This window comes from Pantherophis guttatus, chromosome 3 (assembly GCF_059756535.1).
Source record: "Pantherophis guttatus breed Tessera chromosome 3, ASM5975653v1, whole genome shotgun sequence".
Taxonomy (NCBI): domain Eukaryota; kingdom Metazoa; phylum Chordata; class Lepidosauria; order Squamata; family Colubridae; genus Pantherophis; species Pantherophis guttatus.
The window spans coordinates 76,946,296-76,958,992 of NC_142065.1; the positions used below are offsets into that span (position 1 = coordinate 76,946,296).

At 35.2% G+C, this 12,697-nt stretch overlaps 1 long non-coding RNA gene across 1 annotated transcript in view; it reads right to left on the reverse strand.

Annotated features, from left to right (window-relative positions):
• Nucleotides 1–2,445: 2,445 nt before the first annotated feature.
• The window catches only part of LOC148114637 (uncharacterized), a 114,861-nt gene continuing 104,609 nt past the window's right edge, over nucleotides 2,446–12,697 (reverse strand). Inside the window, exons 4-5 of the long non-coding RNA XR_015733134.1 lie at nucleotides 4,173–4,252; nucleotides 2,446–2,758 (exon numbers count right to left, since the gene is read on the reverse strand). This is a non-coding gene — a long non-coding RNA (uncharacterized LOC148114637). The remainder of the gene's footprint in view (nucleotides 2,759–4,172; nucleotides 4,253–12,697) is intronic.

A 12,697-nucleotide genomic window follows, 5' to 3' on the forward strand; every position in this document is an offset into this window, starting at 1 on the left:
GCAGTTCTAAGATGGAATATCTGCAAAGTTTCCACTTTTCCTTCCTGATAGAGGGGTCGTTCCTTTAACGGCTATATGATGTCATTTTACAAGTAAGAACATCTAATTGGTTCCTGTTCCTAGCTGTCCTTCCCTGTTCTTCATGACAGAAGTCCAGTCTTGCTGAATTCTTAATGCCATGCAGTTCTTTAAATGTTTCATTGTCTCTGATGGCAGGAGAGGGAGAATGGCTACTGTGAGTAGAGCTATTTTATATTCTTGACCTAAAAATAGTGCTACTTCCTTTGAATGATTGTCACCTTTTTATTGAACAGGCTCTTTCCATACAGATTTGCAAGCACTGTAATGTAAGCAACTGCCTAGTCCTGCCAAATCTTCTACACGATTGAATACAGACCTCTATGGAAAGCAGGCCACAGATGCCCGTAGGGGACTTAGCATTGTATAGTTGCTAGAATTTGTGGATCCATCTTATTTTTTTATTTTATTTTAGAAGGAATATTTCTGAATGTGGAGATAAGTTTAGGAAAGTTAACTGAAAATGTAATTTATTCCTACTGTAGCCTTCTTCAACCTTTTGCCTCTAGGAAGTTTTGGATTTCAAATCAAATTCCTGGGTCTTATGGCAAGGCCTTCTGAGGCTGGAATGCTTGAAAAATTCACAATAGGATCATACTTCATAAGCCCTAAGTGAGGTGACAACATTGTATGCCAGCTTATAAATGTAGTGTATTTGACGTGAACTTAATGACAGAATTTCAGTAGTATGATTTCTTTCTTATGGTCAAAATGAATGCCTGCCTTTGCTTTGGGAGAGAGGAAATGTAGTGTTCTAAGATTTTGAGACTAGAACAAGCTGATTACAAACCCTTATATTTTTCTGATATATCTTTTGCTCATCTATGGAGTTCAATAATCCTCTTTCTTCTAGCCAATGGCTTTTCTGATAATCCCCTAATTCTCCCTCTAACAAAACAATGCAATCTCTACAGTAAACATTCACAGGGACTTTTTATATCTTGTTCATTGGTAAAGCAATGGATTCAGGAATTAAAGCATAAGTAATAATATGAACATTTCTACAGAAAAGGAGTGTCCACTTTAGTAAATTCAGTCTGGTGCAAGTAATGTCATAAACTGAACAGCATGCAATTTGATATTCTGACAATGTTGGGTGTTACTGATTTAAATATTAGAGCTAGTAATACCTGTGTTGTCTGGATAATTATCAGATCAGTGTTTCTTAACTTTGGCCACTTGAAGTTATGTGGACTTAAACTCTCAGAATTCTCCAGCTAACTGAAATGAAAAAAATGAAAAAGAGATTTTTTTTTACATGTCCTTCGTAACCTCTAGTGATCATGTGGGCTTTTGTGATAGTAGTAGCCCTGTTACATAGAAATATATAAAAATCAGAGTTGGATAAATTTCAACTTCATCACTTCTATTTTGCTTTTTAATAGCATTCCAAAGTCTACCAATGGAATTAGATGCAAATCAAAACTCATTTGAATGAAAACAAAAATACCACCAACTACATAATTCAAGTAGAAAAAGTCACTTCCCTGTAGTTTCTATGGATCAGAAATTTCCTTGCCATAAGAGCCAGAATTTCAAGGTTTACTACAAATCACTTGAAACCTACTTGCTTGTCCTCCACACTTTTACTCCTACTATACAATATATCAGTGGGGGTTTGTCTACATTTAAGATGAAATGCTATCTCCCATGCATTAGTAGAAATCTATACCCTATTGTAGCATGAATTTACTGTCCCCATTAAATATTCTTATCCTGTCTCTGTTGCCACTGTTTCAAGCTACTGCCAGTTGTCTAACTTTCCTCTCAATTAATAGGTAAGCATTCACTTTAAATTATCCTTGGGTGATTTCTTTTTCCCTGCTTGGTTGATTATATATCTGTGTATGTGTACAAACACAAACACACACATACCTTTGACTCCATAAAGACTCTATAATTTAAAAGCCCACTACAGTAATAATAAAAAGGGGCTTTAAAGGAAAAGCATTGTGATGTCAACTCTATAGCTAAGAAGAATTACTGTAAATCTTGAGCTATTTCTTTTGGATGCATCATTTTCAGTTCAACCAAAAGAGGCTATGGAGATTTTAACGTAGGTACAAAGGTCTTCTTTCTCTTTTTCTCAGCCCAATCTTTTGCTTTATTTTTATGTCATCAATGATTAAATAAAAAGCAAAAATCACACTGGGAAACTAGTAAAATGGCTTTGGGAGATGTTCAGAAGCATTGCTTTCAGCCTTTTTCATTAACCAAGATAGTATCCATTGTGAGTCTTATTTATAAGTAGGCTTTCAGGCAATTTCACTGTGCTTTTCTGTGTTGCAGTTCCCCCACCATCACCATCACCCAGAAAAAATATACCGGTACCCCCGGAGACTGTGACTTAGAATATAAATTTGTACTACAAATTGAAGCTGCCTTGGATACACTTTCCATTTGGACTACTGGATTATATGGGAACAAAATGTATCTAGTGGTTACTTTCTGGTTCTATAGTTATGCAAAATCCTTTTCAATATTCTGGCCTAAAAGTTACTCTCTTTTAGGACACAGTCAAGTCATCCATGACTTATGGGGAAGAAAGAAGCAAGCATTTCTATGCATTGTTTAGATGTATATATTGACAGTTGTGATTAGATAGCACAAATAAACAAACTGCTGAAGCCATGGTGGTTGGTCATCTTCTTTGATTAAATTACTGACGTGCTGTAATATCCTAAAATGGAGAATAAATTATGGCATTAACTAGAGGGTCAAACATGATTTCCTTTTAAAAAGAACCCATCAAAATTATACCAATTACATGGCTTTACAGCTAGGCCAGGCTGATAATTAATGAGACTGAAAAACCACAGACTTAATTTTGAGAGGACAATTTCTCATTTATTTGATTTTGAGTACAACCAGCTGTCCAGCACTTGACCTAAGTATTCTATTGTACTTTTAATTTCATTTTAGCCAACCATTCAGTTCAGTTTTCAAATTTAAATGATAATGTGTTTTCTTAATAATAATTTTAAAAAAAACAACCCAGTGCAAACTGTTTCTTTTTGAGAAGCATTTTTAAAGGACTAGGATGTGAAGATGACCAATGTCTGATTTAGTTTGTTTCCTTCTTTTAAATCCAGCAAAACTGAAACATATGTATGTTTGTTTGCTTATTTATATATGTTTAAAAAACTGCTTCCTTCCATGGACTCAAGGTAGTTTACAATCAAATACAACAGCAACAGATAAAACAATAATTAACCTATCTGCCTAAATGTATGGTAGTCTAAACATCCTGTGGAAGAGTAGAATCCTTCTTCTGAGTCATCTCAAAGACCTAAAACCGTGTTTCTCAACCTTGGCAACTTTAATATATACTGACTTCAACTCCCAGGATTTCCCAGGCAGGAATTCAGGGAATCGAAGTCTAGACTTCTTGAAGTACCCAAGGCTGAGAAACACTGACCTAAAAATTAGATTCATTCTTTTCTTGGAAGGCACAATGTTCTCAGGGTACCATTGAGGAGGCACTTTCAACCTTCAACAGATCTTCCCTCATGGGAGCAGAGGGGCTGGGTCTTGATGGGAAAGATGTTATTTTAGTTGGTGAGTGCCAAACAAAACCTGAAATTTCATTTGTTTATATTTACCCCATTTCCCACTTTTTCCCCTCTTATCTCTTCTGTTTTGTTCTTTGTCAGAATAGTCCTTCTAGTGTTTTTCTAGTGTAAGAAAAGGGTAAAACTCCCAATAGACTTATGTTAATTGAAAAACTTAAATAAAATAGCATCATGATATGTATGAAAACTACCATAATGTAACAATAAATAGGTTAGCTTTTAATAAAACCCCAAAAATCTTTGCTAGATTTGTTGGTGTCAGATATGTACACATTTAGAATATTAAACTCCTCACAGATTCTTTGTTACAGTGTATAATATTCATATAGTACAACGCAATAGCAAAATATTGATAACAAAAATATGTGACTATTTTAGTCACATATTTTAGTGAATATATGTTATTCACTAAATATATATTCACTTCATTTAGTGAATATATATTCAGTTTATTGCATTGAAACTGGGTTCATACGAATGCTATTGTACACTGAAATCTTTTCATAATTCCAGTAATTTTACCTTATTGAACAGAAGATTGTAGGTAGCGGTTTACATTCTTATTTAATGGGTTTTGCCATTGTAAGCTGTCCAGAGTCATTCTAGATAGTAAGAAGGCAACATATAAATTTAATAAATAAAAACATAAACAAGACTTTTCTACTACAAGTTTGGTATTAATAACAATAACAGTTAATAGATTATTTGACCAACTGGCTAATGCAATGTCTTGAAGATGGATTCTAAATGAACTCTATTCTTCAGTACAATGAATCCTCTCCTTGGTGAGCAGTGTTCATTTAGTTCAGGGGTCAGCAACCTGTGGCTCTGGAGCCACATGTGGCTCTTTTACCCCTCTGCTGCGGCTCTCTGACACTCAAAATATGCGTCACAACCGCCAATGTGCGATACCTGCCGGCACATGATTTATTGAGCTTTTCAATCCCCGGTAGGCCAACCATGGATAAATCCAAGAAAAGAATATTTTCAGAAGAAAAGAGAATGATTAATTCTATTACATATGCTAGTTTTGTGGCCGCTCAAGAAATAGTCAGGCACGGGAAGGGTTTTGTGGCTCCGGTGTTTTCTTTTCTGTGGGAAATGGGTCCAAATGGCTCTTTGAGTGTTTAAGGTTGCAGACCCCTGATTTAATTTATTTATTTTGTGAACTTTTCTCAGCCAAAATGTAACTTGTAACCAACATGATATTGTAAGGATTTTTAAGCCATTAATAAGAATATGGGTTTGAATATAGTCATAATAGGAATTCCACTCTAACAATGAGAATTGCAGAAAAGAAGCTGCCAAGTAAGAACTTACAGGACATTGTTAGCTTCATCTGGGGAAAATTGGTTAAATACAAAAAGATGTAATACCGAATTGAATTTTAAAAGGATCTATTTCTGAGACTACATGTCAGCATGATTAAAGTTATAATTTTTATTTCTTATTAATAATGCATTGGGGTAGGAAGTTAGGCAAAAGGGAGTTTGTTTGTTTGTTTGTTTGTTTAAATTGTGTGCCTGCTGAAAATTCACACAGTTTTCCAAAAAAGCAATCTGGAGGACTTGTAACTGGAATGCAGCTGCATAAGATTTTATTAACATCTTGCAGGTGGAGCCTAATTTTAGTTCAGCTAAAGATGGGGAATTGTATCTCTTGTAATAGTCACAGCACCATCATATCAGCAAAGGTAGTGGAGCTTGAAAAGAAGAACTTGTTTATGTTTGTGCATCAAAGGCTTTACTATTTTTTGTGAAGAAGATTATTGATTTCATTAATCTCTCTCTCTCTCACACACACACACACACACACATCATATGTAACATTATATATGTTACATACTATATATAATGTTACATATGATGCATAACTCACTTTGCCTATGATTTAACTACATTGAACAACAGAACCGCCTAGTCAGGAGGTAAGCAACAAGTTCTAAATATAAAAGCAAAGTTACTGCTCCATAAGAGGAAGGAATGATGTGTAAACAAACATAAAAAAAAGCAGTGGCAAATTAATTTAGTAGTTGAATGTCAATTTCGGCTTCATTCAGAACTATATATTTCTTACAGGACCAAAGAAAGAAAGAAAAATCTTAAAGAGGGAAGACACTCCATCTATGTGTAGATGAGATCTCATCAATGTTTTTGCTTGGAAGAATGACACTTTCGTTTATTTGATTTTGTTGTCTGTCCCAGTCATGTGACTCTTGGCAGGATTCAGTCTTACCAATAAAATGACCATTGATACAATGCTATTATGTAACAAACAACAATAAATAGTCCACCCTATTAAATCACAAATAAAATAATTAAACAATCAAACAGCTATAAAAAATAGATGGTGTTGTCTATAAATTAAACACACACTGTATATAATTAAAGCATCAAAATGTGCATACATATATGAATATACAACAAGCAGCTTTAAAATATAAATTCCTTCCTGTCTTCTTGGTCTCTAATATCTTCTGGTGTGACCTTTACTATTCAGCTACTAAATAACATAGTGCTTAATTCCTTACAATAGAAGTTGATTTTGACAATTCAAAATCTGGCACTTTTTATTTTTCAGAAAAAATATGTTTTTCTTTCCTGAATTAGTTATTTGTTCCAAGGTTTTTTTTTTAAAAAAAAGGAAATCAGTCCAGCAATATATTATTTAATCATTTTTCAAGGCACTTGAGGTATTGGGGTTGGGAGGAAAATACCAGGGAAAAGTATAAAAGTTTAGTGGGGGGAGGGGAGTATTTATTTAATTACTTATTAACTTTGTTTATAAATCTTTTGTGTTATTTTAATTGTTTTCCCTGTTTTATGGTGTATGGTCAGTGGTGGGTTGCTACTGGTTTGGTCTGGATTGGCAGAACCGGTGGAGGCAGCAGGAAGCTCCGCCCACCCACCTAGACGCTTCTGTGCACATCCCCACAAGCGAACCGGTAGCAATGGGCTTTGAAACCTGTCCCGTGTATGCTTCCCATAGTCACTTTTTTGAGATTTATTTGAAATCAAATAAATAAATAAATATTTGTATAGCAAATATATACAGTCCTGGAACCAGTGAAATCTGGGGGCTGGGCAGGGGACAGAATGTATCTGCCCTCAGTGTGGAAGGGATTGCCACTCTCAAATTGGCCTTTTTAGTCACACTAAATGCTGTTTTAGGACCTCTTTCCAGAGCACGATACCATAGTCTCTTGAGACTGAAGGATGCCAATTTGTATAGCCACTAATCTCACAGAGTTTGACTCCTGTAATGGCCCATTCTGATGACTGACAACTGGCTAATGCTAATAAGTTCCAAGTCTACGTTAATGAAACATACCATTAATTCATTCCAACGTACTGAAAAGCATCCGTATTATTGAACTTAAATTAAAGTCAAAAGTGTTATGTCTGCTCTCCACAAATCTGTCTAGTCTAGAATAAGTGTATGAAGAAGATCCCAGTTATAGGGATTATAAAAAATGATGCTGAGGACTATACAATTAAAATCTGATCCTGTGCACATTTACCTGCTGTTAAAATCCATTGAACTTTGTATGGCTCTCATTTGGCATTATATTCAGGCTGCCATCCCGCACATCATTCTAATAGAATACAGTGAAAATAAACAAGCACAGATTGGGCTGGAGGAAAATAAGTCCCATCTAAAACCATGTAACCTAAAACAAAAGGTGTTGTTTGCTACTTGGCATATGCGATCATCTCAGGCAGGGGAGAGAGGGAAACTTTCCCCATAATATCCCATTTGCAATCACACGAGGTTTCCTGGACTATTAAGCTAATTGATTTAAAATTCTATATTCATACACATTAAAAAGAGGAAAACAAACCAGGCATGTGGCTAATATGGCCATTTGTAGATCATCAGTGAATGCTCAGTAGATCATTGGTCCAGCCAACACCTTTCAGGCCGTTTTGGACCAGCTGGAGTATGATAGCTGTCCTCAATTTTATTTCTTTCAGTCAAGGTTCTCTAAAGAGGAGGAGGAGGCAGAGGAATGCCCAAACAAACAAAAAAAGATGACTTGCTTTCCTTTGTCTGGGTGTCTTTGCACAATTGGTTCAGTGGTGGGTTTCCAATATTCTTACTACTGGTTTGCCGCATGTGCACATGCTTGTTTCGCGGGGTGCATGCCTTACATGCATACACCCATTCTTTTGTGCATGCACTTTGCTCACTTCCGCACCTTCTGTGTATGCGCCCAGCCTTGAAAATGTGTCTAAATAGGTCGTCATAGAGCCAGGGTGGGCAGGATAGGTGGGGTGGGGTGGGATGAGTGGGGTGATCTCCGCTACAGGTTCACCCAAACCGGTATGAACCGTCTGAATACCACCTCTGAATTGGTTGTCCTGGGAGTTCAGAATTAGACGTCCCATGTTAATGCAGTGATCCTTTATTGAGCTTTTAAAGAAGCTTCTCAGGTTGTCTACATCAACCAAAATACTCATAAATAATGTGTAGGAAAATATGTGCTGCTACTTAATGAAAAATTAGCCAGCTGTGACATTCTCTTCTTTCTCTAAACAAATACAGCAAGTCTGGATGCTTGCTGAAGTCTGCAAGAACTTCCTTCATCAACTAGTCAGTGATTATCAACTTGCTTTTTAACAGTGACAATTGTGAGTCTTACTATATAGCTCTCTTCATCCACAAATCCCAGGCAGATTTATAAATAAACAGCATATTATCTTCTTCTGTAATTTGTAAATTGCAGCAAGCATCAAGGTTGGGATATCCATATTCTGTGCTCATGAGATCGCCACATAGTTCCATGTTTTATTACACATTTATTATCATTGGTTATATTGTAGTTTTGACATATCAAATCAGAGTCTAGCAAAGACAGATTTTGATTACATTCATTGAAATAAAAAAAAATCAAATTTTGTTCTTAGGTCCAGACAGCGATTTGAATCAATGGAAACATTCCTGTTTAAAATTAATACATAGAGAGTAACTTCAGAGTTAAGCAAAGCCCACATTTTCCACCTATCCTAATATAACCACTGAGCAATTCCCAGGCAGTATCTGAAAGCATTTGAAAATGAAGGTTAATAAGGTTAAATAATCAAAATGTTGAAATATAATATATATTTTGATAGCTATGTGATTTAATGTTATTTTGATTGACTTCCACATGCCTATTAAAAAATATAACTCTTAGCAGTGGATGGAAAATCTAAAAGAGACACAACAGACTTTCTCTGGGCTATTCTTGCCATGGAAAGACAACCACTGTTGATTTCAGGTTTACATGAGCTCAGGTTTTTAAGAGCCTTGAAAAGCACAATTCTACAAGAACACATGAATCTTTTTGAGTCTTGAGGTTGACCAGGTGTGAAACACCTTGAGTCTTCTTTTCTTCCATTTCTAGAACTCAGATGCACCACTCTAAATAATTTTTCAATGGATTGGTCCACACTAACTCTGAGATTTTTTTTTCCCCCTGTTTGGGAGGAAATAGACTGAAATGACCTTCTGCAAAGTTCAGTAATAATGTAAGAATCCTCTTGGTATTTGCTCTCTAAATTAGAAAAGAATGCTCATTTTAAAAAGTGGCATGGTGCTTAGGGCCACCACAACAGTTTCACATGTAGTAAAAGGAAGAGTTTATAGCAGTATTTACTGATGCCTGAACTACTGCTTCACCGTGGAGATGGAGATAAAAAGCCAACATTCATCTTCTTCTCCTAAAGCCATACCTGTATCCTGTCACAGAACAGTTCAAAATGTCATTCATCTCATGATTCTTTGCAATATTCGTGTTCTTTTTCTCCTCAGTAGCCATAAGAAGGTTCTCATCAACTACTGTGGCCCAGCAATTTCTGATTCTCAGAAAAAAATGCTTCAGGGAGGTGCTAAAAATGGTTTCTTTTCAACTTTGGTTCCTCCTTATATTCTAGCCTTAGCCTGTGATTCACACCTTTGCAACCTCAAGCCCATTCTTTTGTAATGAGTTTTACTAGTTTAGTCATTCAGGAACAGAAACGAAGGTGAAATGCAATGACAGTTTAGCAAGTTGCCCTTTATCTTAAGATCATGGATAATTGTCTGGTGTTTTCCCCACAATATTCTTAGAATAGATCACAGCATTACCATCTCAGTTGTGTTTGTTTAGTAGTACTAGAAGGGAGACATAGCAACGGATTATTCTATTTCTTTCTATCTCTGATCCTAAACGCTCTACAGTACTTGGAATATTAATTCCAGTATGTGTGTGTGTGTGTGTGTGTGTGTGTGTGTGTGTGTGTATGTATATATGTATATATGTGTGTGTGTGTGTGTGTGTGTGTGTGTGTGTGTGTGTGTGTACACATTTATTATTTATATATATATATATATATATATATATATAAATATATATTTATTTATTTGTCAAGAACATATTAGGTAATATATATATAAGTATAAGCATGAATCGAATACATAAAATAGATATAAATAGAGGAAGCATTAGAACAGGGACAGTAGGCACGATGGTGCTCTTATGCACACCCCTTACAGACCTCTTAGGAATGGGATGAGGTCAACAGTAGACAGTCTTAGTTTGGGGGGTTTGGGGATGAAACCACAGAGTCAGGTAGTGTATTCCAGGCATTGACTACTCTGTCATATTTTCTGCAATCGAGTTTGGAGCTGTTCACTTTAAGTTTGTATCTATTGTGTGCTCGTGTATTGTTGTGGTTGAAGCTGAAGTAGTCATTGACAGGTAGGACATTGTAGCAGATAATTTTATGAGCTACGCTTAGGCCATACCAAAGACGGCATAGTTCTAAGTTTTCTAGGTTCAGAATTTCAAGTCTGGTGGCATAAGGTATTTTGTTGTGAGCAGAGGAGTGGAGGACTCTTCTTGTGAAATATTTCTGGATAAGTTCGATTGTATTAATGTCTGATATGCAGTGCAGGTTCCAGACAGATGAGTTGTATTCGAGAATTGGTCTAGCAAATGTTTTGTATGCTCTGGTTAGTAGTGTGATATTACCGGAGAAGAAGCTATGCAAGATTAGGTTAGGGTTACTCTTAATGCCTTTTTGCCGATGTTGTTTCAGTGGGCTTTGGCACTTTGATCATTTGATATGAGTACTCCAAAGTCCTTGACAGTACATAGAACAAGGTTTTACAGTGGATATAACAGATTTCATCTTATAGCTTCTGTGCTACTCTATTTTTTTTACCTTTAGAATGGAAATAAAAGGAATCTACTGTGCAAAACAAAGCCAATTTGAATATAGTGATCAATGCTACAATGGATGATAAAAATTTCAGTACAACTTACTCGAGTATATTTATATGTATAATGTTGAAGATTGATGCTACACTCACATATGTCATATTTTATCATTCATAGTAGACTGAACATTTTTTCCCTGTATTTTACATTTCACTTTTAAAATAATACATCACTATAAATTACATACAATAAAGCAGATGATAAATCAGTAAACAGAAACTCTCTTTTTTGCCTTTTTTTTCTTTCTGTCTCACATACATATTCTCACTATCTCTCTCTGTTTAAAGTAAGATAACACATAGGTATTTCTATGTTCTTCATCTTATTACCATATGTCTTTTTGAAACGCCCTAGTGACTTATTTTGAGATAGAAATGTCATTATGTTGGTATGTATGTAGCTCTTTGGGGATAGTATTACATCAAAAGTTTCACAAGAGAAAGAGAGTGCTGGGGTAATCCTAGATTTCCTAATCTTTAGACTATATTGAATCCATAGATAAAGATTGACTGTTTCCTTCTTCACAGTTTCGAATTTCAACAATTGCAGTATGGCAACCGATAACTGAGTTGAACTGAATTGTAGGGCATGTCAAATTTTTCAACTTTCAATTTCCAAATATCAGGGGTGCTCAAAAGTTGTAACATGCCATGGGGATTGTAAAGATATTTTGGTTTGTTGTTAGTTGCAAAGTTGTGTCAGACCCATCGTGACCCCATGATTACTTTCATATAATTTAGATGTGCTTGGTAAGCAACTACATAAATATAATTACTGTTTAACATTTAGTTTGTTTCATATCATAACTGATTGGGCTGACCTTCCTTCTCACTACAGTATTGAATGTTTTCATTTTTTTTTTAATTTGTTGCCTTCCAAATATGTGGGGGTATGTATTCCAAAATTCCCCATCATCACAGCAAAATTTAATGAAATCTATGTTTGGTTTGGACACCACTTCAATAGGATCATAGACAAACTTTATGGTGGTTCTTCATGAACTTTCTTGTCTCTGTTGGCTCAAAATGCCAGTAACAATGAAGTGGCCAACTTTTATAGAACATGGCGGTGTTTCATCCATTTATATTTTTATGCATGTGAATTACTAAATTCTTCTTTCTCCCGTGTGCGAGAACACAACTTTTAGAACTTGATGCAATGGGAACAGAAACAATTTATTCACTTATCTTGGGAAACTTGAGAGAGTTGCTTAAAATAGTGTAGAAGTGAAATTTTTTTGGAGTTCAATGGGAATTATAGATTAACACAAACATTTAAAAATATTTTGTTAAACAATACTTCTAGTTAAGATTGAATGATTCCATCAAATTTAGTTAAGCTGGCTTCCATCCCTTCATAACATTTGGTGTTTATAATTCAGTTAACTCCTAATCAATCTTTGTGGGTTCTCCCACACTAGTGACACTTGCAAAGGAATGTGTAGCTATCCCTCAACAAGGCCTAGGCTTGATGTAAGCCAAGAAGAAAGGAATGCTAGAAAATTGCCAAGGCTACATGACTAGCCCAGACTTGTTAAAATTCTTTTTTTTTTTAAAAAAAAAAATCTTTTTCAAGAATGGAAAAGTACCTTTGAAAATAAAGACCAAAATAGATATGGTGATATTAAATGTATTGGGTTATTTTTCATATGCTGCTTCATATATATTTATGAGAATGAATAGAATCAGTTCTGTAATCTTATAATTATCAGTAGACAGATATAGAGGAGAAATTTAATCTGCTGTGATCTGAAAATAGCATTTGCTTTGGGAAAAAAAAACTTTATTGGGACTGTTACAAAAAT